The sequence below is a fragment of the Balaenoptera physalus genome (genome assembly GCF_965194825.1).
Source record: "Balaenoptera physalus genome assembly, chromosome: 2".
NCBI classification, from domain to species: Eukaryota; Metazoa; Chordata; class Mammalia; order Artiodactyla; family Balaenopteridae; genus Balaenoptera; species Balaenoptera physalus.
The window spans coordinates 28494627-28513175 of NC_138883.1; the positions used below are offsets into that span (position 1 = coordinate 28494627).

The window sequence follows — 18549 nt, forward strand, 5'->3', positions numbered from 1 at the left end:
CCACAGTCCAAATCCACTGCATTCTTGTTTTCTTGAAGATGGAACCAGAGCCTCAAACAGAGGAAGGGACCTTGGGTATAGGGAGGCAAGTGATGCCCCAGCAATGCTTGAGCTACCATCCTGCTCTGCCGAGAATGGCAGAGAGAAAAGTAAGGGACACCAGAAGGGATTGAGAAGGGCTACTGAGGTCAAGGCTGGTGAACCCCCAGAACCTCAGTCTACTAACAGCACCTTACCTCAAACATCTGGGCTGGTTTCCTTCTCCTAGTTCTCCAAGGAATCATCTATACCCTTTGGACTTTTCTTGGAGGGCCCCAGGGAGTGGGAAGGAAGGAATAGACTCTTGGCACTGCCTTCAAGCCAGTCTTGTAAACCTTGTCACCAGGTAGGTGTTCCAGGTGCCATCTGCAGCTCAGAATCTTATCCCAGCAGAACACCACCCACCAGGTTTCAGGTGCCCACAACTCCCTGTCCCCTCCCTCCCTCAGCAGTAACCATTCCTTAGCCGCTCAAGGGGAAAGAGAAACATCCCACATGTATCGCCCTTGTCTCTTCCCCAGTGTTCACCTATGGGCAGTGTGGAACAATGGAGAACAGCAAGTGTTAGAGGACTTGCTCCACTACCAGCTTGCTGCATGCCTCTGGGCTGTGTCCAGTCTCCCTGCAGTCTCAAGTGATGGGTCTCAGAGCCCCAATTCTGCAATGAAACTGGAGAGGCCAGACATATGCTTTCCCAGCCTCCCTTGCAGCTAGAACATGGTCATGTGTCCTGGGCTCCACCAATCAGAAGCAACCACCCTGGACTTTGAATCCAGAGCCAGTGACACAGTGACCACATCCCTGATGCCCTTAGAGGATGTTTGTTTTGTTTTGTCCCACAGGAATGTTGCAAGATAATTTAGTCAAGAACCTTCAACAAGTATTTACTGAGCACCTACTGTATGCCAGATACTCTTAATGGGAATACTGTGGGGTAAAAGAAAGCAAAGCCTCCTGCTTTCATGGAATTTAGATGCTAGTTTGAGAGACAGTTAATAAAGTAAGTAAACAAACAGGATAATTTAAGAATCCAAAGTGCTAAGGAAAAACACAGCAGGGTGAGGGGTTTTAGACTGACAGCAGGAGGGGCCTCTTTTTGATGCAAGACAGGAAGGGGTTTCTGGGGAGTCAACATTTGGGCAGAGACTTGAGTGGTGAGAGGCCAGCCATGTGGGGGGCTGGGGCAGGTGGCAGGGTTGGGGAGACAGCAGCTGTCCATGTTGTGGAGAAGAACCAGCTAGACATTTCTGAGGAACAGCGAGGAGTTAAGGGAGGCTAGAGGGGAGAGCTGACGGTCAGGCGAGCCTTTAAGGGGAACCCAGTCGTCAGGGGTCCAGGCCTGCAGGGCCTCGTGGGACACTGGATGTTATCCCCAGGGTGAAGGGAAGCTGCCGGCAGTTGTGAAACAAAGAGGCCAGTCGAGAGGTGGACTATGTGATCCAGGCCAGAGACAGCATTGGTTGATTTAGGAGTTGAAGGTGGCAGTGGGGAGGGAGAGAAGAGGATGGACTGGGGATTACTACAAAAAAAAAAAAAAATTGGAAGCAGCTAGCACTATCCCTAAGGCAGAGTGCGATTTTTAAAGCTCAGAGATCTTGGAGCCCAGAAGTCTCTCTGATGGCTGCTTCTGTGTTATCCTTAGAGTCCCAGCAGCCCTCTCATCAGGCCCAGAGCTTTTCCCATGGGATCCTGATCTGGCTCAAGGGTATCTCCCTGTGCTCAGAAGTTCAGCCTCCATCTATTTATCAGAATCGGTAGGGAGGCTCAGATCCAGGCAGGTCCCGGTGGTCAGTAGAGCTGCCTGCAGAAGCCATTAATATTAAGCTACTGTAAATGGGAAGAAAGTCGGGGGACCTGGAGGAGGATCACAGAAGGGAGGCAATGGGCCTACATCCTAGAGGGTGGCTTTACCAGAGACCCAGGAGGCAGGTGGGAGCAAGGGAACCATGGCAATGCTGCATCCAGTCAGGGAAGGAAAGAGGCACCGCCAGGGTCTGATCCCACAAATTTCCTGATTCCTTACTTATTGGCCCTCTGGGGTGGGCAGCTTTGTCCATACTAGTTGCATGACCTTAGGCAAGTTACTTCACTTCTCTGAGCTTCAGCTTTATCATGCATAAAATGAGTTGTTGTGTGGTTTACATGAAAGAACATCTACAAAGTCCTATGATAGTCATTTATTATTCTGTGGGCTGTCCATCATCTGAACCTGATTCCTATTTGAGAATCAGGTTGAGAATTTCCCAACTTATGAGTCTCAAGACTCTTTGGAAGACCGAGCCCCAATGCTGCAACAAAACTGGAAATGCCAGACACTTGCTTTCCCAGCTTCCCTTGCAGCTAGAACATGGCATGTGACCTGGGCTCCACCAATCAGAAGCAACCACCCTGGACTTTGAATGGGGAGCCAAGGACACAAAGAAGCAGAAATTGTTGGGAGAACCTCCTCTGGTAGCAGTGTGGCTGCAGCAAAGCCCAACTTGCAGAGTGACAGATTAGCAGCAGAATTCCTTGCTCAGGGTTAGTGGTGGCAGCAGTGGGAGATCCAGCACTTAGGATCCAGTAAAGGGGACAGTAACTGCAGTGGCTTCTTCACCAGACCAGTACTGTAACAAGCTTTTGGGCCTTGATTCTAGTTTCCCAACCTTCTGGAGACTGGAGAATCTTTGAGTTACTCAGTATCGTTCTAGTAAATTCCTTTTTGGGTCAAATCAGACAGAGTTGTTTATAACCCTGAAACCAAATTTTTAAAGTTGTGGGTATAGTACCTAACTCTACTCCCCAACACAATTTAACCTGGGAACCTTAATTTCCCTTAATAATCTAATTTGGGCCATTGAGCTATGAATAATATGGGGTAATAAAGAGAAGGGCTTTGGAGAGAGATGTCTTAGTAAAATCTATGTTTATGGTCATAGCTGAGACTGATGGTTGCCTACTCAATTTCTATTCTCTCCTCTGCCTTAGTATCAGAACTCTAATTTTATTCAGAGTGGTGATGTCCATAGATAAAAGATTACATTTCCCAACCTCTTTTTCAGCTAAAAGTGTCAATTTGATAAAGTTGTAACCAATGAAATATGAGCAGAAATCTTAAGACATTTAGCACACACCCTTTTTTCTCTTTCTGCCTTTCTTCCAGCTTCCTGTCTGGAACACAGACATGATGGCTAGTGCTTCAGCAGTTGTTTTGGGCTATGAGGTGACCTTGAGGATGGAAGCCAACATTAGGAAAGTGGAGTGAAGATTAGGACTCTGGGTGCCTGAAGACCCAGGAACCACCATATCAGCCCTGGACTGCCCCAAAGAGCTTTTTTTAACAGAGAGAAAGATATTTCCATTTTTTTCCCCCCACCAGTGTCTAAACCACTGGTGTCTGGTCTCTGTTACTAGAGGCCATAAGTGACACTTCACTGATACCTTGGAGAAGGATTTGAAATCAAATGTTTTGACCTGGGAGAAAATTGAAGGGCTTGCCATCACGGCAGAGATCTGGCTTATCCCCAAGTCCTGACAGCTAGAAATCTCTCTTGGATCTGTCTCTCCTCTCCAACCTCATAGACTTTGATGCTCACTTGATTCTCTTCTTTTCTGTGCTATCTAGAGAACTTCTCCAGTGTCCCCTAGAATAGCTTTTGTAGTGGTCTAGGGAGCACCAACTTGACTTTGCTGCAGGGAAGCCCATTAGTTTTTTGTTTTGGTGCTTTTCCATGATGCCCGGTATTCTCTGCGCATGGAGAGCTACAAACATGGTTTTGCTTCTGCCTCCAATACTTACTTGTGTGCTGTGGGGTGAGTCTTTTAGCATCTCTGTGCCTCAGTCCCTTTACCTGTAAAACGGAGATGGTGATGCCATTCCTGGCTTTCTTGGAGACCTCTTGGAGGAAAATATGCATGAAAGTATTTAGAAGGTGAAAGATCATATAGAAGTCTGGAAATCTTTTTTCTGGTTACAAATGATGGCTCAGAATATATCGACCATCTCATTTGCAAGCTTTCGTTATTTTTTTCTGCTTTATACTTGTCCACAATTGCAGCTCATCTGCCCACCCGTCTCACACTTCAGTCTTTTAAGATCTGCCCTAGATTTATATCTGTTGACTTGATATTTTATCATATATCATTCATATATAGCTAGCATTTATTTATTGAGATTTACAACTACCTCTGGCAATCTCAGTTAACATTTATCGAGTGCTCAGCACTGTACATGGATTATCTTACTCAATACTAACAAAAAACCTATGAGATGGGTGTTTCTGTTATCTTCTCTTTACAGATGAGGAAACTGAGTCATTGTATGGTTACAGTCAGGCAGCTAGTGAATTGCATAGGCAGGTTTTGTGGCAATAAGGCTGTGTCAGTTCAAGTACTCAAGAAAGCAGATGATGAGACAGGGTTAGGAATGCAAGTGGTTTATTGGGGGGGGAGTGGGGGTAACCCTGTGAAAGGTAAAGGGGAGGGGGAGCAGGATGGGACAGGGAGAGCCTCAAACCACAATGCAGCTCTGACAAAGTCTCAGCCAATCTAATGGGGAGCTCCGGAGCAAAGGCTGCCCACTAAAGAAGCCTTGAGTTGGGCAGAAATGGCCAGGCCCTAGGACCCTCACCATGCCCAGTCACTCAAACACTGGGGTGAGTGATTATAACTAGTAATTCTGGATCATATACTTTAATGTTACTAAGAGAGTAGATCTCAAATATTCTCATCACAAAAAAGAAATGATAACTATGTGATGGGATGGAGGTGATAACTAATACTATGGTGGTAATCATTTTGCAGATTATAAATGTATCAAATCAACATGCTATACACCTTAAACTTACACAATGTTATCTGTCAATTATATCTCAGTAAAGCTGGGAAAAAAATCAAACAGCACTGCAGTGGATCTGGAAGAGGCTGCAGCTGGAGGCCGTCTGCTAACTGCACTCTTGCACCTGAACAGCTAGTTCTCTCCTGAAGGGGTGTCTGAGCAGGGCAACTCCACGGCTTCTACAAATAAGGTGTAACAACAATGTCCACATCTCAGGCGGTTTATCTCTCGCTCTGGTTCCCAGGGCCCAGGCACAGCTAGGCTTGGTTGTGACCTGTGGGTTGCTTCTGGGTCTGCCTCATACCTCTCATTCTGGGACTGTGGCTACCAAAGGCATGCTCTTCTAGCAGAGGCAGCCAAACCACACAAACCCATTTAAAGCCTCTGCTTGGGTCATACCTGCTCATATCCCATCAGCTGAAGCTGGTCACATAGAAAAGACCAAAGGCAATGAAGTGGGGCAATAAACTTCCCCCACCGGGGAAGGCACGACAAGGGTAGAGAGGGAGGGAAGAATTGTGGACAAACCCACGCACTACCTGGCCAGCCATCTGGCACCAAAGCTCACACCTTGACCATTTTATCATAAGTGGCTAGTATAGCACCTGATATGAGCTATTATGGTGCAGTGGCTAAGAGCACAGTTCTGGAGTCAGATGGCTGGGATCAGACCCTGGCATTTACTTGACCTCTGGGAGCCTCAGTTTCCTCTTTTGTAAAATGGGGATAATTAAAGAATCCACATTATGGGGGTGTGAGGATTAAGTGAGAGAATGTATGTAAAACCCTTGCCACGGTGCCTGGTACATGGTAGGCACTCACAAATGTTATATTTCCTGTTAATCCTTACAACAACCTTGTATAATTGTGCTAACTATTTGCTAACCCAGAACTGTGTGTTATTCTGGGAATCAAGCCCCTTCCCCACGTGCTAAGGTAGCTTGCAGCAACGGGCCGCCCCAGCTCCTTTACCTGTGACCACCTTCCCTCAACACTTGCCCATCAAACCTCAGGCTTAGGACGCCTCTCTGGGAAAACCCCATCCCACCCAGCATCTCCTCACGTTTCCAGTCAGTCATCCTGGGGGGAAGGTCACCCACTCCCACGTGGCCAGAGATGTCTTCCAGCCCAGCCCAATTTCCCAGAATTACCACTTGGCATAGTCCAAAGGTGGGGGTCAGGTAGGTGTTGAAGAAGGTAAGAGGAGAGACCCCTTCCCAGCACTCCCTAGAGGGAGGAGGGACTCTGGTGGGTGCAGAGGGGAGGAGGCCAACAGAACACAGAAAGTCAGCCAGGGAAAGCTTTAGCCCCGCAATCCAATTCCACTTAATATCCCATAATAAAATGCTGTCAGCATGAATTTCCCGTTCAAGTGGATTTGTTAAGAAGGCTGGGGGAGGTCAGAGGTGTATTCCTGCCCTCCTATGTGTGTGTGTAGGGGGTGCCTCAGGCATGAGAGCCCCTCCTCACCCTCTCCTGCCTACTGTCCAGACAGGAGCGGGTTTGTCATACTGGTCTGTACCCGTCAACTTTGTGATGGCTCAGGGAGGGGCCCTTGAATCCTCTGGAGGGGAGTGTGTCTCCTTTTTTCTGTTTTCTTTTTTTGTTATTTGAGTGTGTCTCCTTTGCTAAGCATCCTGCTATTAAGGCAGAGAGTGTGATTTTTAATGTGGGGAATTCAGACCTGGACCCGAAGGTGAGGGTTTCCCGGGTTGGGGGAGGTATGTGTCAGAGCCCCCGAAATCCCACATGAAGGAGGAGCCACAGATCAGCCCTGAGGCAACCTCAGGGGACACAGGGCTGCTTAGTGAGAAGCCTGAAGATCTGGAGTGGCCTCAGGCCTCTCGAGTGACAACTTAGGGGTGACCCAACCTAGTTCCTTAAAATGGCTGCTGGCCGCCCCCCTGCCTTCCAGGCTGACCCATTGCTGAGCTCGCCTGCCTTCCAGGCGCACAGGTCTGACCTCCCCAGGGTCCCTTAGTGGCCAAGCTGCCTGGGTCTGTCCTGATGTCATCTTGTTGAATCCAGGGGAGCTAGGGTGGCAGGCAGCAATGAGGTCAAGGCCGTGGAGAGAGGCTGCATAAGGGTGGAGACTAGTATTATCCGCATTTTCCCGTGAATTTAGCAGCGGCCTGGGGAGTTTAAGAAATTAAACCAAGACCTCACATAGTGAGGGGCGGCCCTGGGACAGGAGCCCAGTTCTGTCTGACCCCAGAGCCCACCCCAGGGATGTGGAAAGATGCCTAAAGGCTCAGTCAGCCTTCAGGAACCCAGCCTGGACTGGGGCTCGGAGTGGGAAGCTGGGGAGTCCGCAGGAAGCTGCGGGGCACAAGTTGAGAGGATGAGGTCAGGCAGTGGCTCCTCTCCTGGGGGCTGGTGAGAGGGTGAAGAGCTGGGCAGGCGGGACCAGGGGAGGGGGGAGTGGGCCTGGGGATGAGGAGTGTAGGCCTGGGCTTCCAGCCCTTTTGTGCGCCCTTTTAATTCGTGTAAATGAGGGTTTTTAATTTGTTATTCTGGGTTTTATTTCTATTACCATCTCATTTGACTCTAAACCCTATTTCGCCCCAGCCTGGACCGAATTCCATTTGATGCATTAGGACTAATTCTCCTCCCAAAGGGTTATATGTTTTCTCCCCCACAAAAGTCGCTTATTTTGGATAAAGAGACGATTAGATTTATCTTTAATATTTTAATGGCAGCTGGGATTAGCGGGCAAACCGCCCCGACCGGGGTTGTTGGCCGCGGATTAGGTTCTGATAAACTCTCAGATGGGGAGCCACCCCCGTCCCACTCCACTTTCTGTTTTCCAGAAAGTGCTTTTTATTATTTTTTGTTGAAAAAAAAATTCCCTTGTCTTTTGGAGCATCATAAATTCCATTTGCTGTTTTCTATTAAATCAAGTTGATTAAATTCGTTGTGACTCTTTGCACATAGATCTTTTTAATTTTAACGTCTCCAGCAAAAAATCTTTAATGGTGCAATTCGAAATGGCTGCAATATACAGTACAGGCCTTGATAAAACAGATGGAAATGAGGTTCTGCCAGGGAGGGGCGCCGTCAGGAGGGGTAGCGTCAGGAGCAGGCACAGGCCTCCAGGAGAAGGCAGGGGATGATTCTGAGTCATGCCGGAGAGGCCCGGGTCCTAATCCCTGTTCTGCCGCTTCCTAGCTTCAGGGCCTTGGCCGGTGCTTGCTGTGTGGGCAGTAACCTTGGCCGATGCTTAATGGCGTGCTTGCCATGTGTCTGGCGCTGTGCATGCATTGTCAGTAATCCTTACGAGGAGGCTCATGGAGGCCCTTTGCTCAAGGTCACACAGCAAGTTGGTGGCAGAGGTTGAGTCCAGGTTGTCTTTGGTCAGAAGAGCCTCATCTCACCTCTTGGCGCCTCCGTTTCCTCATCAGTGTAATGGGGGCGATCAGTTGGGCCCTGGCTCTCAGATGCTTGGAAAGATGAGATGTGGTCCACTTTGGGAATTTTACAGGGCTGGGGTCTCCTGAGGATGGGGCCAGGGGCGGCAAGGCTGGCCCCTCAGGGGTCCAGCGGCCCCGCATCACTGTGAAGAGCTGAGTTTTGAGACTCTGGGGAACTTCCCTAAACTCCGGGGCTGGGGAGAGACACACAGAGGTCGGGCTCGCCCTCCCACCAACAACCAGCCCTCCAGCCTCCCACCTCAGGCTTTTCTCTCCGGCCCTCCGGCTCTAATCCTGACCTCATCAAGTCCTCGGAAGGGTTGATCCACAGGAGCAAATCCCTCATTCGGAGGGACAAAATCAGCTTAATTTGCAGCAATTTGAAGCAGGTCTTTGCCAGGATTTGAATATCAAATTATCCCACAGCCCAGGCTGGCCTGGGAGGCCTCCTGCTGCAGTATGGACGGATATGCTTTGGGCTCCACCAGGGAGGTTGTCCTGGGCTGGGGATGCGTGGAGTAGGGGCTCGATGGGATGTCAGAGGGTGCTGGGCAAGGTGAGGTCACAGTCAGCCCTGTTCTCGGAGGGCACTGCAGCTCCCAGGCCTGGAGGATGGAATGGCAGTGGAAACCGCCTGTTCATGAGACTTACCTAAGGTCTTGTCAAATATACAGATTCCCAGGCCCCTCCCCACACATAAGGAATCAAAACGTTCATAACTGGGAATGTTTGAAAATTTCTGGAGCAGCTCAGTTAGCCATTCAGCAAACACTTACTGTGCATACACCTTACGCCTCCTTATGTTCTGAGGAAATCAACCTTTTCTGGCATCTACCCCATCCGTTCCCAGCCTCTGGCACTGCAGACCGTGCTCCCTTTGTCGTCTGCTCCTTGATGTCCATAAGTCAGCTGCTGCAGAGGACTCTTCAGCTTTCCCTCCCTGGTCAGCATGCCTGTTTCCTCCAGGGGCTTGGCCCCTTCATGCAAGCTCAGGCCTGGCAGACATCCTCTGAAGTTGACCACGTGGGACACATGGCCCAGACCTGAACCATGAGGTCAGACCCCTTTCATGGGTGTGTTGCTCCCCGCAAAGCTGTGAGCCTCTTTGGGAAGGGCTGGGACTCTGGGTCTGACACTGAGCAGATCCTCCATTCATGGTGGGAGAAATGTGCTGGTCCCGCCCAACGTGTGCCCCCTTGGAACTTTCAGTGTGAAAGCAGCAGCCAGGACTGCTGAGATAGCCCCGTGCAGGCCTGTCTGTCCATCCAACCCCATCAACAGAGACGAGAAGTCCAGTCCTGTTTTCAGAGACCCCACCACTGGCAAGAAAACCAAACAGTGTGACATGCACTGCAACACCCACAAGTGCTTACTAATTGCTCACTATGTACCCTGCACAGTTGTAAGTGCTTTTCTCTATTCACCCATGTCATCCTCATAAAAACCCTATGAGGGGGACTTCCCTGGCAGTCCAGTGGTTAAGACTCCGTGCTTCCAATGCAGGGGGCGCGGGTTCGATCTCTGGTCGGGAAACTAAGATCTCACATGCCTCATGGCGTGACCAATTTAAAAAAAAACAAAAAACCCTTTGAGGTAGGAAATATTAAATACATCCATTGTGTAGACGAGGAAACTGAGGCACAGTACAAGAGACCTTGGGGAGAACCCAAGGTCGTGCGGTCAGAAGTAGTGGACCTGGGGTTCATATACAGGCAGTCTGACTCCGAGCTCTCTGTCTATCCATCCATTTTAATCTATAACTATTTGTCTATGTATATTACTTCTCCATAAGTGGCTTGCCTTATTTATTTATTTATTTATCTATCTATCTATTTATTTATGTGTTGCTTGCGGAATCTCAGTTCCCTGACCAGGGATTGAACCCGGGCCACGGTAGTGAAAGCCCAGAATCCTAACCACTAGGCCACTAGGGAAATCCTGTGACTTACCTTATTTTTTTTTCATCTTCAATATTTTTTATTGTAAAAACCATCAGAGTTTCAAATGAATTTAAAAACTTTCAAAATATTATTTAATGAAAATGTCTCATATTGTTGTGTATAGGGTATATCAACATTTACTATTCATCTGTCATATTTAATGAAAAACACCATTATTGTATGCTTGAAAAAAATCTTCAAACCCATTCTCTAGTGAGTGTCCATCATAATTTAAAGGGTATTTTCTCCACTCAAAAAAAAAAAATCTATGTAAGGCTATAATCGTTAAGAACTAAAGCAATACCTAGTTACATGCTTTACACAGTCCTATGAAAAAATAATTAAATTGTTCCTAATCCCTGATGCAAGGCACTTCAAAGCACCTGCACAAAACATCCATGTAAACAGCAGTACAGAATGTGATTTAAATAACATGAATGACTTTTGCACAGCTTTACCTAGACTAAAGGAAAAATAAAATCCATCATAGCTACAGCTAAAAAAGCATGTTAAGATTCACAACAATAATTTGTATCTCTTATTACAAAAACAACAGGCTATATGACCTTTTAGAAAAAAAACAAAACCTCATAAATATTTTCATATCAAGAAACAGCATGCTCCCTAGGTAGGTATAAAATCAGAATATTCAGAGGTGATCAGAAGTAAATGCAAGAGAAGTCTGATTAATTATGTGGTGATTAAATGTTATCAATATGTTTTAGTAATTGTTTACTTTTCAAGTTGTATAGAACATACTTGGATTCATGTATAATGATTGAGGCAAAACTGTTCCAAAATTGATGCTTTTATTTAGGCACAAAACCCTTGTAATTTGGTAACAACTATAATACATACTTCATGAAAAAATTAAAGGTCCTGGACATTTGTCAATTAAAAAAAGAAAAAATTCAAAAAAAAAGAAGTAAATGCAACTGGCTTTTCTAAATACCCAGCTTTGATATCCACCAGGCCTGGTAGTCTGGACTATTTGTAGCACCATGGAAAATGCATTAGAAAATCACAAAGATACATTACTTCAAAGTAACCTGGCCACGAGGTTCACTTAGTCCACAGTAACAAATAGCAATGATGAAGAGAAAGAATTTTTTTAAATTACTGGCTTATTCGATTTACCTAGCAAGAAAAATCCTGTATTATTTATTTTAGTACATCTCATGTATATAAAGCACCAGTTTAAATAAGATTATCAAACACCTCCAGCATCTTGTTACTCAACCTGAAAGTTCATTTCTCATCATTTCCATGTTACATGCTTAAAGCCAAGGAGGATAAAATTTGAATGGTGATATATACTGAGAGAGAAATTCAGTTCCTTCCCTATCAAATGTATGTCTCTCAAGTAAAACACAGATGAAGTAGCAAAATTTAAAAGGTCTTCTGCACTCTCTGGAACTTACCATCCCAGCAGAATAGTTTCTGCCTACTAGAGGACCAGCACGTGGGGGTGAGAGGGCCAAAGCCAGGGCTCATGGCCCTGAAAGGTGAGGCCGGGTTAGCCTTGCTGCTGCAAGGCCATACTCTCCAATTCTACTACCAAGCAACTCTCACAGACGCTCACCACTGGTAAAGCAAGGAGGTCTGAGTGTGAATACAACTAAGGAAGCCCATCAAACACCACTAAAAACTACCAAATGAGACTCCACTGAGGGTTAACCTCACAGATGAAAATCAGCACATTTGCCTCTTTACCAGTGGGAATCTTATCAATAGCATGCCCTTCTTAACGTATGAAAGGGATAACGATGCATCTAAGTTTATGCACAGTTAATAATCAAGTGTAAATATGCAGACTCTTGCATTTTTAAATTACAGGTTAAAAGTGACTCCCAAAAGAAAATCAATTTCTTCATAAATGAAAGATAGTTTATAAAAAGCTGGAATGATGATTAATTCCAATACAAAAACTCATACACAAAAAACTCTACTTTCTCCTTCCAAACTACTTAGGTCTGTACAGTTGATTCTACTGTACCATGATTACATCACCAGAGTAAAATATGTATAAAATACTTCAGTTAAGAAACCGAGGGCTTATTAAAAAAAAAATTATAAAAAAAAGAAACCGAGGGCCAGTTCTTGACAACTGCATTAAAACTGCAGCATTTAAGCAGGGCTGAGAAACACCATTCTTAAGCATGGTTTCCTTCTTCCTGTTCTTGCATCGCACAGTGATTATTAAAGGAAGGAATCTGGTCTGTAAATGACTGGGTCATCCACTGCCCATTTGGAATGTCACTGAAAGTTGATTCTCCACTGTCAGCTGTCAGCCCATTTGAAGAGAAGCTGCAAGGTTCACTACTGCACGGATTTTCACTATAAGCACCACCGCACGCTGCTTCATAACCCAGATCATATTTTTCTTCCTTCACAGCCATCTTCTTCGCATCCTCTTGGGCTAGCCGCAGGTCAAATGTATCTTGCACCTCTTGAATGTCTGTGTTTCGTTCAATGCCTTTCAACTGATCTCTTAAGTCCTTCAGCTTAATGTAGTAATGAACTTTGTCCTGGGCTCGAGGAAACTGAGCACATCTTGCACAGGATGATGGCATAACATAGCAGAGAGTTTCTGTGTCTGGGATCTTATGCAGTTGAAGTCCAAATTCTAAGTTCTTAACTTTTACTCCAAAAACTTCCTTACTAAAAATTTCATAAATACAGTTTCCATTAAACACTGTTATTCGTGGCTGATATTTCTGTAATTTCTGCACTAGAATACGTCCTCCTTCACAAAATTCTTCACCGGAAAGATCCTTGCTGCCTGGTGTTATCCTTTCCACCATATTGGTAAATCCAATACCCTATTTCCCTGGTGAAGTATGATCATCCATGGGATTCAGTTGGACCTCACGCAGCCCTGATATAAACAGACACTTCCAAAAATGGTTTCCAGGTCCAGGGGAATGATGCCCTTTGTAAGCAGCCATTAGTCCTGGGTTTATGCCAATAATCACAATGTCCAGATTGAAGGTCAAAATGTCCGGTAGAGTCTTGGTCAAAAGTTCAGCTTCTGAAACACTATTGAACCGGTCTACTTTTCACTTTAAACGTGTCTGTAATTTTTTTCTTGCTTTTCTTTTGATTTTGTGGACTTGCCAGATTTTTTGGCCTCAGCAGGTTTTTTGGGTTCCACTGGTGTTTTTGGTTCTGTTGTTCTGGGTTTTCCTTTCCTTCCTTTTGGAGTCTCTTGTGTGGGTTCCTGAGCAGGAGCTGGGGCTGGAACTTCTGCTGGCATTTCTTGTTCATTCATAACTGCCATATTAGGAACTTCAGTCATCTTTTGTTGGAATGGAAACGTATAAAAAGCTTGCGCTTGCTGGAGGGAATAGCTGCCTGCGTCCTCCGCTTCCATTCCCTGCTGCCGATAGCACGCGCAAGTACTCCTGCCGGGCAAGTGAGCCACTGGCCTCTCCAGTACCGCGGCCCACGCTCGTATTGTGGTAGGGTAATAACCAGACACTTACACTCGATTGCTGGCAGAACTGGGACAGCGGCTGGCGCTCAAGCTCCTCCCCCAAGTTTCTAGTCCCCCCCCCCCCCAACCCGCCCCCCAGGCCAGACCCACCCTCCTCCCGGAGCTTCTGTCTGTCCTGAGCCCGACTTACCTTATTTTTAAAGGCATAATCACAGTGTACCTTGGGAGCACAGAACCCACACTAGGGCAATCACAGACGGCTTTCTGGAGGAGGTATCTTTATTTATTCAATGATGTTGTTGAGCAAAAACTGTGTACCTGGCACTGGTGGCGTAAAGATAAAAAGCTGGTCCCTGCCCTTGAGGAACTCACAAACAGGAACATAAATGCCCCATAAGCAGATGGACACCATAAGCAGGTGGACAAATATGGGAGCACTCGGGAGACCCCAAAGCTGGGGAGATCAGGGCAGGCTTCCTGGAGGAGGTGCACATGAGCTGAGGCTGAACGGATGGATGACTGTGAATCTCAGAGACATGTCCTTGCCACTACATCCAGTCATTCACCTGAGGGCAAGGGGGCCCAGAGATCCTGCTGGGCACTCACACACTCTTTGTTTCAGCCAGTCTCTCCTCCATGGAGCCTTCCTGGTGCAACCAACCCCAGTCCCTTCTCTACCACTTACCCCAGACAGCCAGGTCCCCTTCTGGGGAGGTCTGCATCCCCAGCTGCTGTGTGTTCCTAGGAGGCACCAGACTCTTGAACCCCCAGTTCTTACACCAGCAGGGGCTGGGCAGGCTCTATTGTGGAGGCAGTGGCTGCCTTGGGAAAGCCCAGTGGTTTGCTTTCAGGGCGTCTAGACTTTAGAGCAAGAAGGGGCCCCAGAAACTACCCAACCCACTTAGAAGGACGGAGCAAGGCCCAGGGAAGTAACAGGAGTTGCCTGCGACTCAAATTCCCAGCTCCCAGTGCCCTGATCTCTCTGGGGTGGTCTGGCCCCACCTGGGCTCTCCCCTAACCCTCATCCTCATGCCTGCCTTGCCTGATGATGGCCAGGGTAGCCTTTCCTGAATAACGATGGTATTGGCTCAGATTAAGGGCAACTAGCTGGCTCTTGGCTTTTCCTTTTTATATAACAACTAATCTCCTTCTAATCAGCCATTATTAAATTATATCCCGTTTTTAATTCATTCACAGATCACAGTTGGGACAGCTGGATGGATAATTGGGGAGAGATAATTTATGTAAATGAGGAGCAGCAGAAGGTAGGAGAGAGGGAGGCTGAGGGCCAAAGGGGGCCCCTCCTGTGCCCAGGCTGGGGAGGGGACAGTGACCTGGCCTGGCCTGCCCTGGAAACAGGAGGCTGGGGACATTGCGGGGATTGGGGCCTGTAATGGAACCTCAGGGTTCCTGACTGGTTGTCCCTTAGCATCGCCTTGAATGCTTCTGGCAAATGGGAAGCCCATTACCTTTTGGGGGGTGGGCAGCTCTCAAACATCATCTCTCATTGAAGTGGATCATGAAAAGCAGTAGAATACCGCAAAGAATTCTGGAGTCAGAGCTGTGTTTGATTCCAGCTCCACCACTTCATAGATGCCTTTTGTTTTTTGGGGTTTTTTTTGGCTGTCCCACACGGCTTATGGGATCTTAGTTCTCCGACCAGGGATCAAACCCGTTACCTCAGCAGTGAAAGTTCAGAGACCTAACCACTGGACCGCCAGGGAATTCCCAGCTGTCTCTTAACTTTAGTTTCCAACCTGCAAAATGGGGGTATGGATAGTACCTACCTCATGAGGGGATGGAGAGGCTTAACCTAGCATACAGGAAGAGCCCAATACCCAGTGTACACAGTGGCTCCTATCACTAGTGTGAGGACAGAGTACCTGAGTCGTATCTACCTCCCTCTAACATCTGCCCCCAGGCCATGGAGCTGCCTTCTGGTAACAGAATACATCCACTCCCCTTGCATAGCTGACATATCCGTCCCACTGCTGGTAATTACATCAGCAACTGACACCTTGGGGGCTTCCCTCGTGCCAGGTGCTGCACTAAACACTTATTAAATGGCATCTCACCGTATCATCAGATCAACACCATCTTACAGATGAAAACACTGTGGACCCAAGCTCTCACCTGATGATTCCTTCAACAGAAACTAAAACAGAAGCCTGCTTAGGAAGGGAAAGGAGGCTCACAAAACCTGGAGCCCAGCTGGAGGCCATTTTGGGAAGGCGGCTTAGGGACAGGCAGACAGGGGCAAGGCTGGCAGGGGAGGCAGGTGGAGGAGGTCGGACCTCCACAGGAATAGGGCATGGGTGGGCACAGGCGGCTGATAGGGCCTGAGGGGGTGAGGTCTGCAGGAGACTGAGGTTGGCAGGGGCCCATGGTAGGGCCTTGGACCGTTCCCAGAGGGAGGCAGGGGATTAGGGAGGGTGGTCCCAGAGGGTCCAGGAGAGTAATGGGATTAGCCCTCAGGCAGTGAGTGAAAGTTCTTAGCGTGTGGGGTCTCTGGCCTCCCACCCGAGGCTGCAGCTGTCACCCATCCACAGGAGAGAGTCACCAGCATCTGCCCCCCCACTCCCCCCCGGGGCAGGCTGGCACCCTCTGCCCCCCCGCCCAGGCTCTCCTGCTGTGCTCGTCTGTCAAGGGGCTGGCCTCCCAGTGTAGCCTCCTGCCTACCCTTGACAGACTGGGCCACCCCCACACAGTGTATATACCCTACCTAGCACTGCCCTGTGCCTCGGTTTTCCCACCTGGATAGAAGGCTACAGTGAGGGGGTTTGAGACCCTTTGAGGGAGAACCCCTGAGGCAAGGAGGTCAGAACCAGGCCCCCTGGGCATCTCGTTCTGCCAAACGTTAGCTGTGTCACCCTGGGCATGACTGTTACCCTCTTTGGGTCCTAATTTATAAAATGGGAGCCGAAGCACACGAGGGTTTTCAGAGGGTTGGGTAGGGGGGCTGAGCATGGGCCCCTCGGTGAAGTTCAGGGTGCTGGGCACCTGCACGAGGTCGGGGCGGCAGAGGGCAGCGGGCTTGAGGCCTGAGGACTGGAAGGGGCCCGGGCTTGCCGGAGCCTCGCCTGGAGAAGCCTGATCTGCGGTGAAGGGCCGGGCCTGGGAGTAACGGCCGGGCGCCGTGGGGCCGCTCGCGGCTCCCTCTAGTGGTGAAGGCGCGGATAGCCCTGGGAAGGCCGCCGACGCGGGAGGCAGCGCTGGGGTCGTGGGGGTCCTGTGAGCCCGCGCCCAGTCCGCCTTCCTAGGAGGCATCAAGGGGAGGGATGGCAAGGGTCCTAAGAGGCTTCCCCTGCTAACCAGTGCCTGACATCCATCGTTAGAACGTCTTTCCTTCAGCTTGTATGTCAGCCTGTTAAAATGAAATTACCTCCCAGGAGGGAGGACACGGCTGGACGTCTTACCCACTGCTGACCCAGCAGACCCGGGAGGTACTCGCCCAGTGTGGGCAGCGAGTGCCAACCAGCCCGGTGCCTGCGTGGGGCTTGGAAGAACCTGAGGTGATAGTCTGTGACCGGGCACGAGTCATACCTTTTCTAGCCTCCGTTGCCCCCTGGTAAACTGACAGGGTGGGACTAGGCCAGTGGTTCCACCATTTTCATCTCAAACAACCCTTTGAAAATGTAAAACAATTCACATATTCCCTCAGGGAAGTACTTTTACTTCCCTCGTTTGACTAAGGAACCTACATAATGACCCAGCACTATTAGGCAGTCAGTAAGGCTTTTGCATGAAGTGATACTTTGTTAATCTCAACATCTGTATGTTTTAAAATTACTTTAAAATAAACATTTTTAGAACAGGTTTAAACGTGCAGAAGAGTTGTGAAGATTGTACAGAGCTCTCATAAACCCCACACCCAAATGCCCCCATTATCAACATCTGACATTAGTATGGTGTACCTTTTTTGTTTTGTTTTGATTTGTTGCTGCGCTGCACGGCTTGTGGGATCTCAGTTCCCCGACTAGGGATTGAACCCTGCCTGGCATTAAAAGCCCGGAATCCTAACCACTAGGCCACCAGGGAACTCCCTAGTATGGTAAACTTGTTAATGAACCAAGATTGATACTTTAATAGCTAAAGTCTGTGCTTTATTCATATGTCCTTTGTTTTCACTTTATATCTTTTTTCTGTCCCAGAAGATCATGGGACATCAAGTCATCATGTCTCGTTAGCCTCCTTTTGGCTGTGATGATTTTGTATAACTTAAAAAAAAAAAAAGTACACATTCAGGCAATGGAATACTATGGGGCTGTTGTTACACATTTTGAGCTGGAACAATCTCCAAGACAATATTAGTATGAAAAGGAAGCTACAGAACAGTATATTTTACTGCCACTTGTGAAAGAGAAAAGATATGTATATAAAACTATTTTTTTTAATCTCTGGAAGGGTATCTGAAAAACTGGTTGCTGGCGGATTGTGGGGAAGGAAATCAGAAGGCTGGAGAACAGGGTTGTGAGGGAAGCCTACATTTTATTCTATATCCCTTTGTATTTGTTTGGTTTTAAAACTGTGTTTATGTACTATCTAGCTTGATAAACATGAATGTAAACATTAAACATAACAGTACGTACAGGTGTAATGTATTCATTGTCTCTCTCACACGCTGGGCTTCTGCACTGTTTGTGTAATAAAACCATCTACCAGCCCCCAATTCTGTGGGAATATCCCTGGAGTTGGGTGTTCCTGTGGCTCCATTGGAACCACTGCCTTGGCTGGTCTGTAAGATGCCTTTCCACCTGGGTGCTGGGGCTCCTCTGGCTGTTCCAGGCCAGTATATACCAGGGTGCTTTGGGGTGGGGAACTCTTGGTGGGGTGCAGGTACAGATACCTGAACTTGCTTGGGTAAGAAAGGACCACAAGGATGTGAGGGCCTTGTGGGATCTGAGATAG

The 18549-nt window shown here is 47.8% G+C and overlaps 1 pseudogene across 1 annotated transcript; it reads right to left on the bottom strand.

Annotated features, from left to right (window-relative positions):
* Positions 1-12291: 12291 nt before the first annotated feature.
* Positions 12292-13716, bottom strand: LOC309654831 (G/T mismatch-specific thymine DNA glycosylase pseudogene; annotated as a pseudogene). Its single transcript has one exon. The product of its transcript is annotated as a G/T mismatch-specific thymine DNA glycosylase pseudogene (transcript).
* Between the last annotated feature and the right edge of the window lie 4833 nt (positions 13717-18549).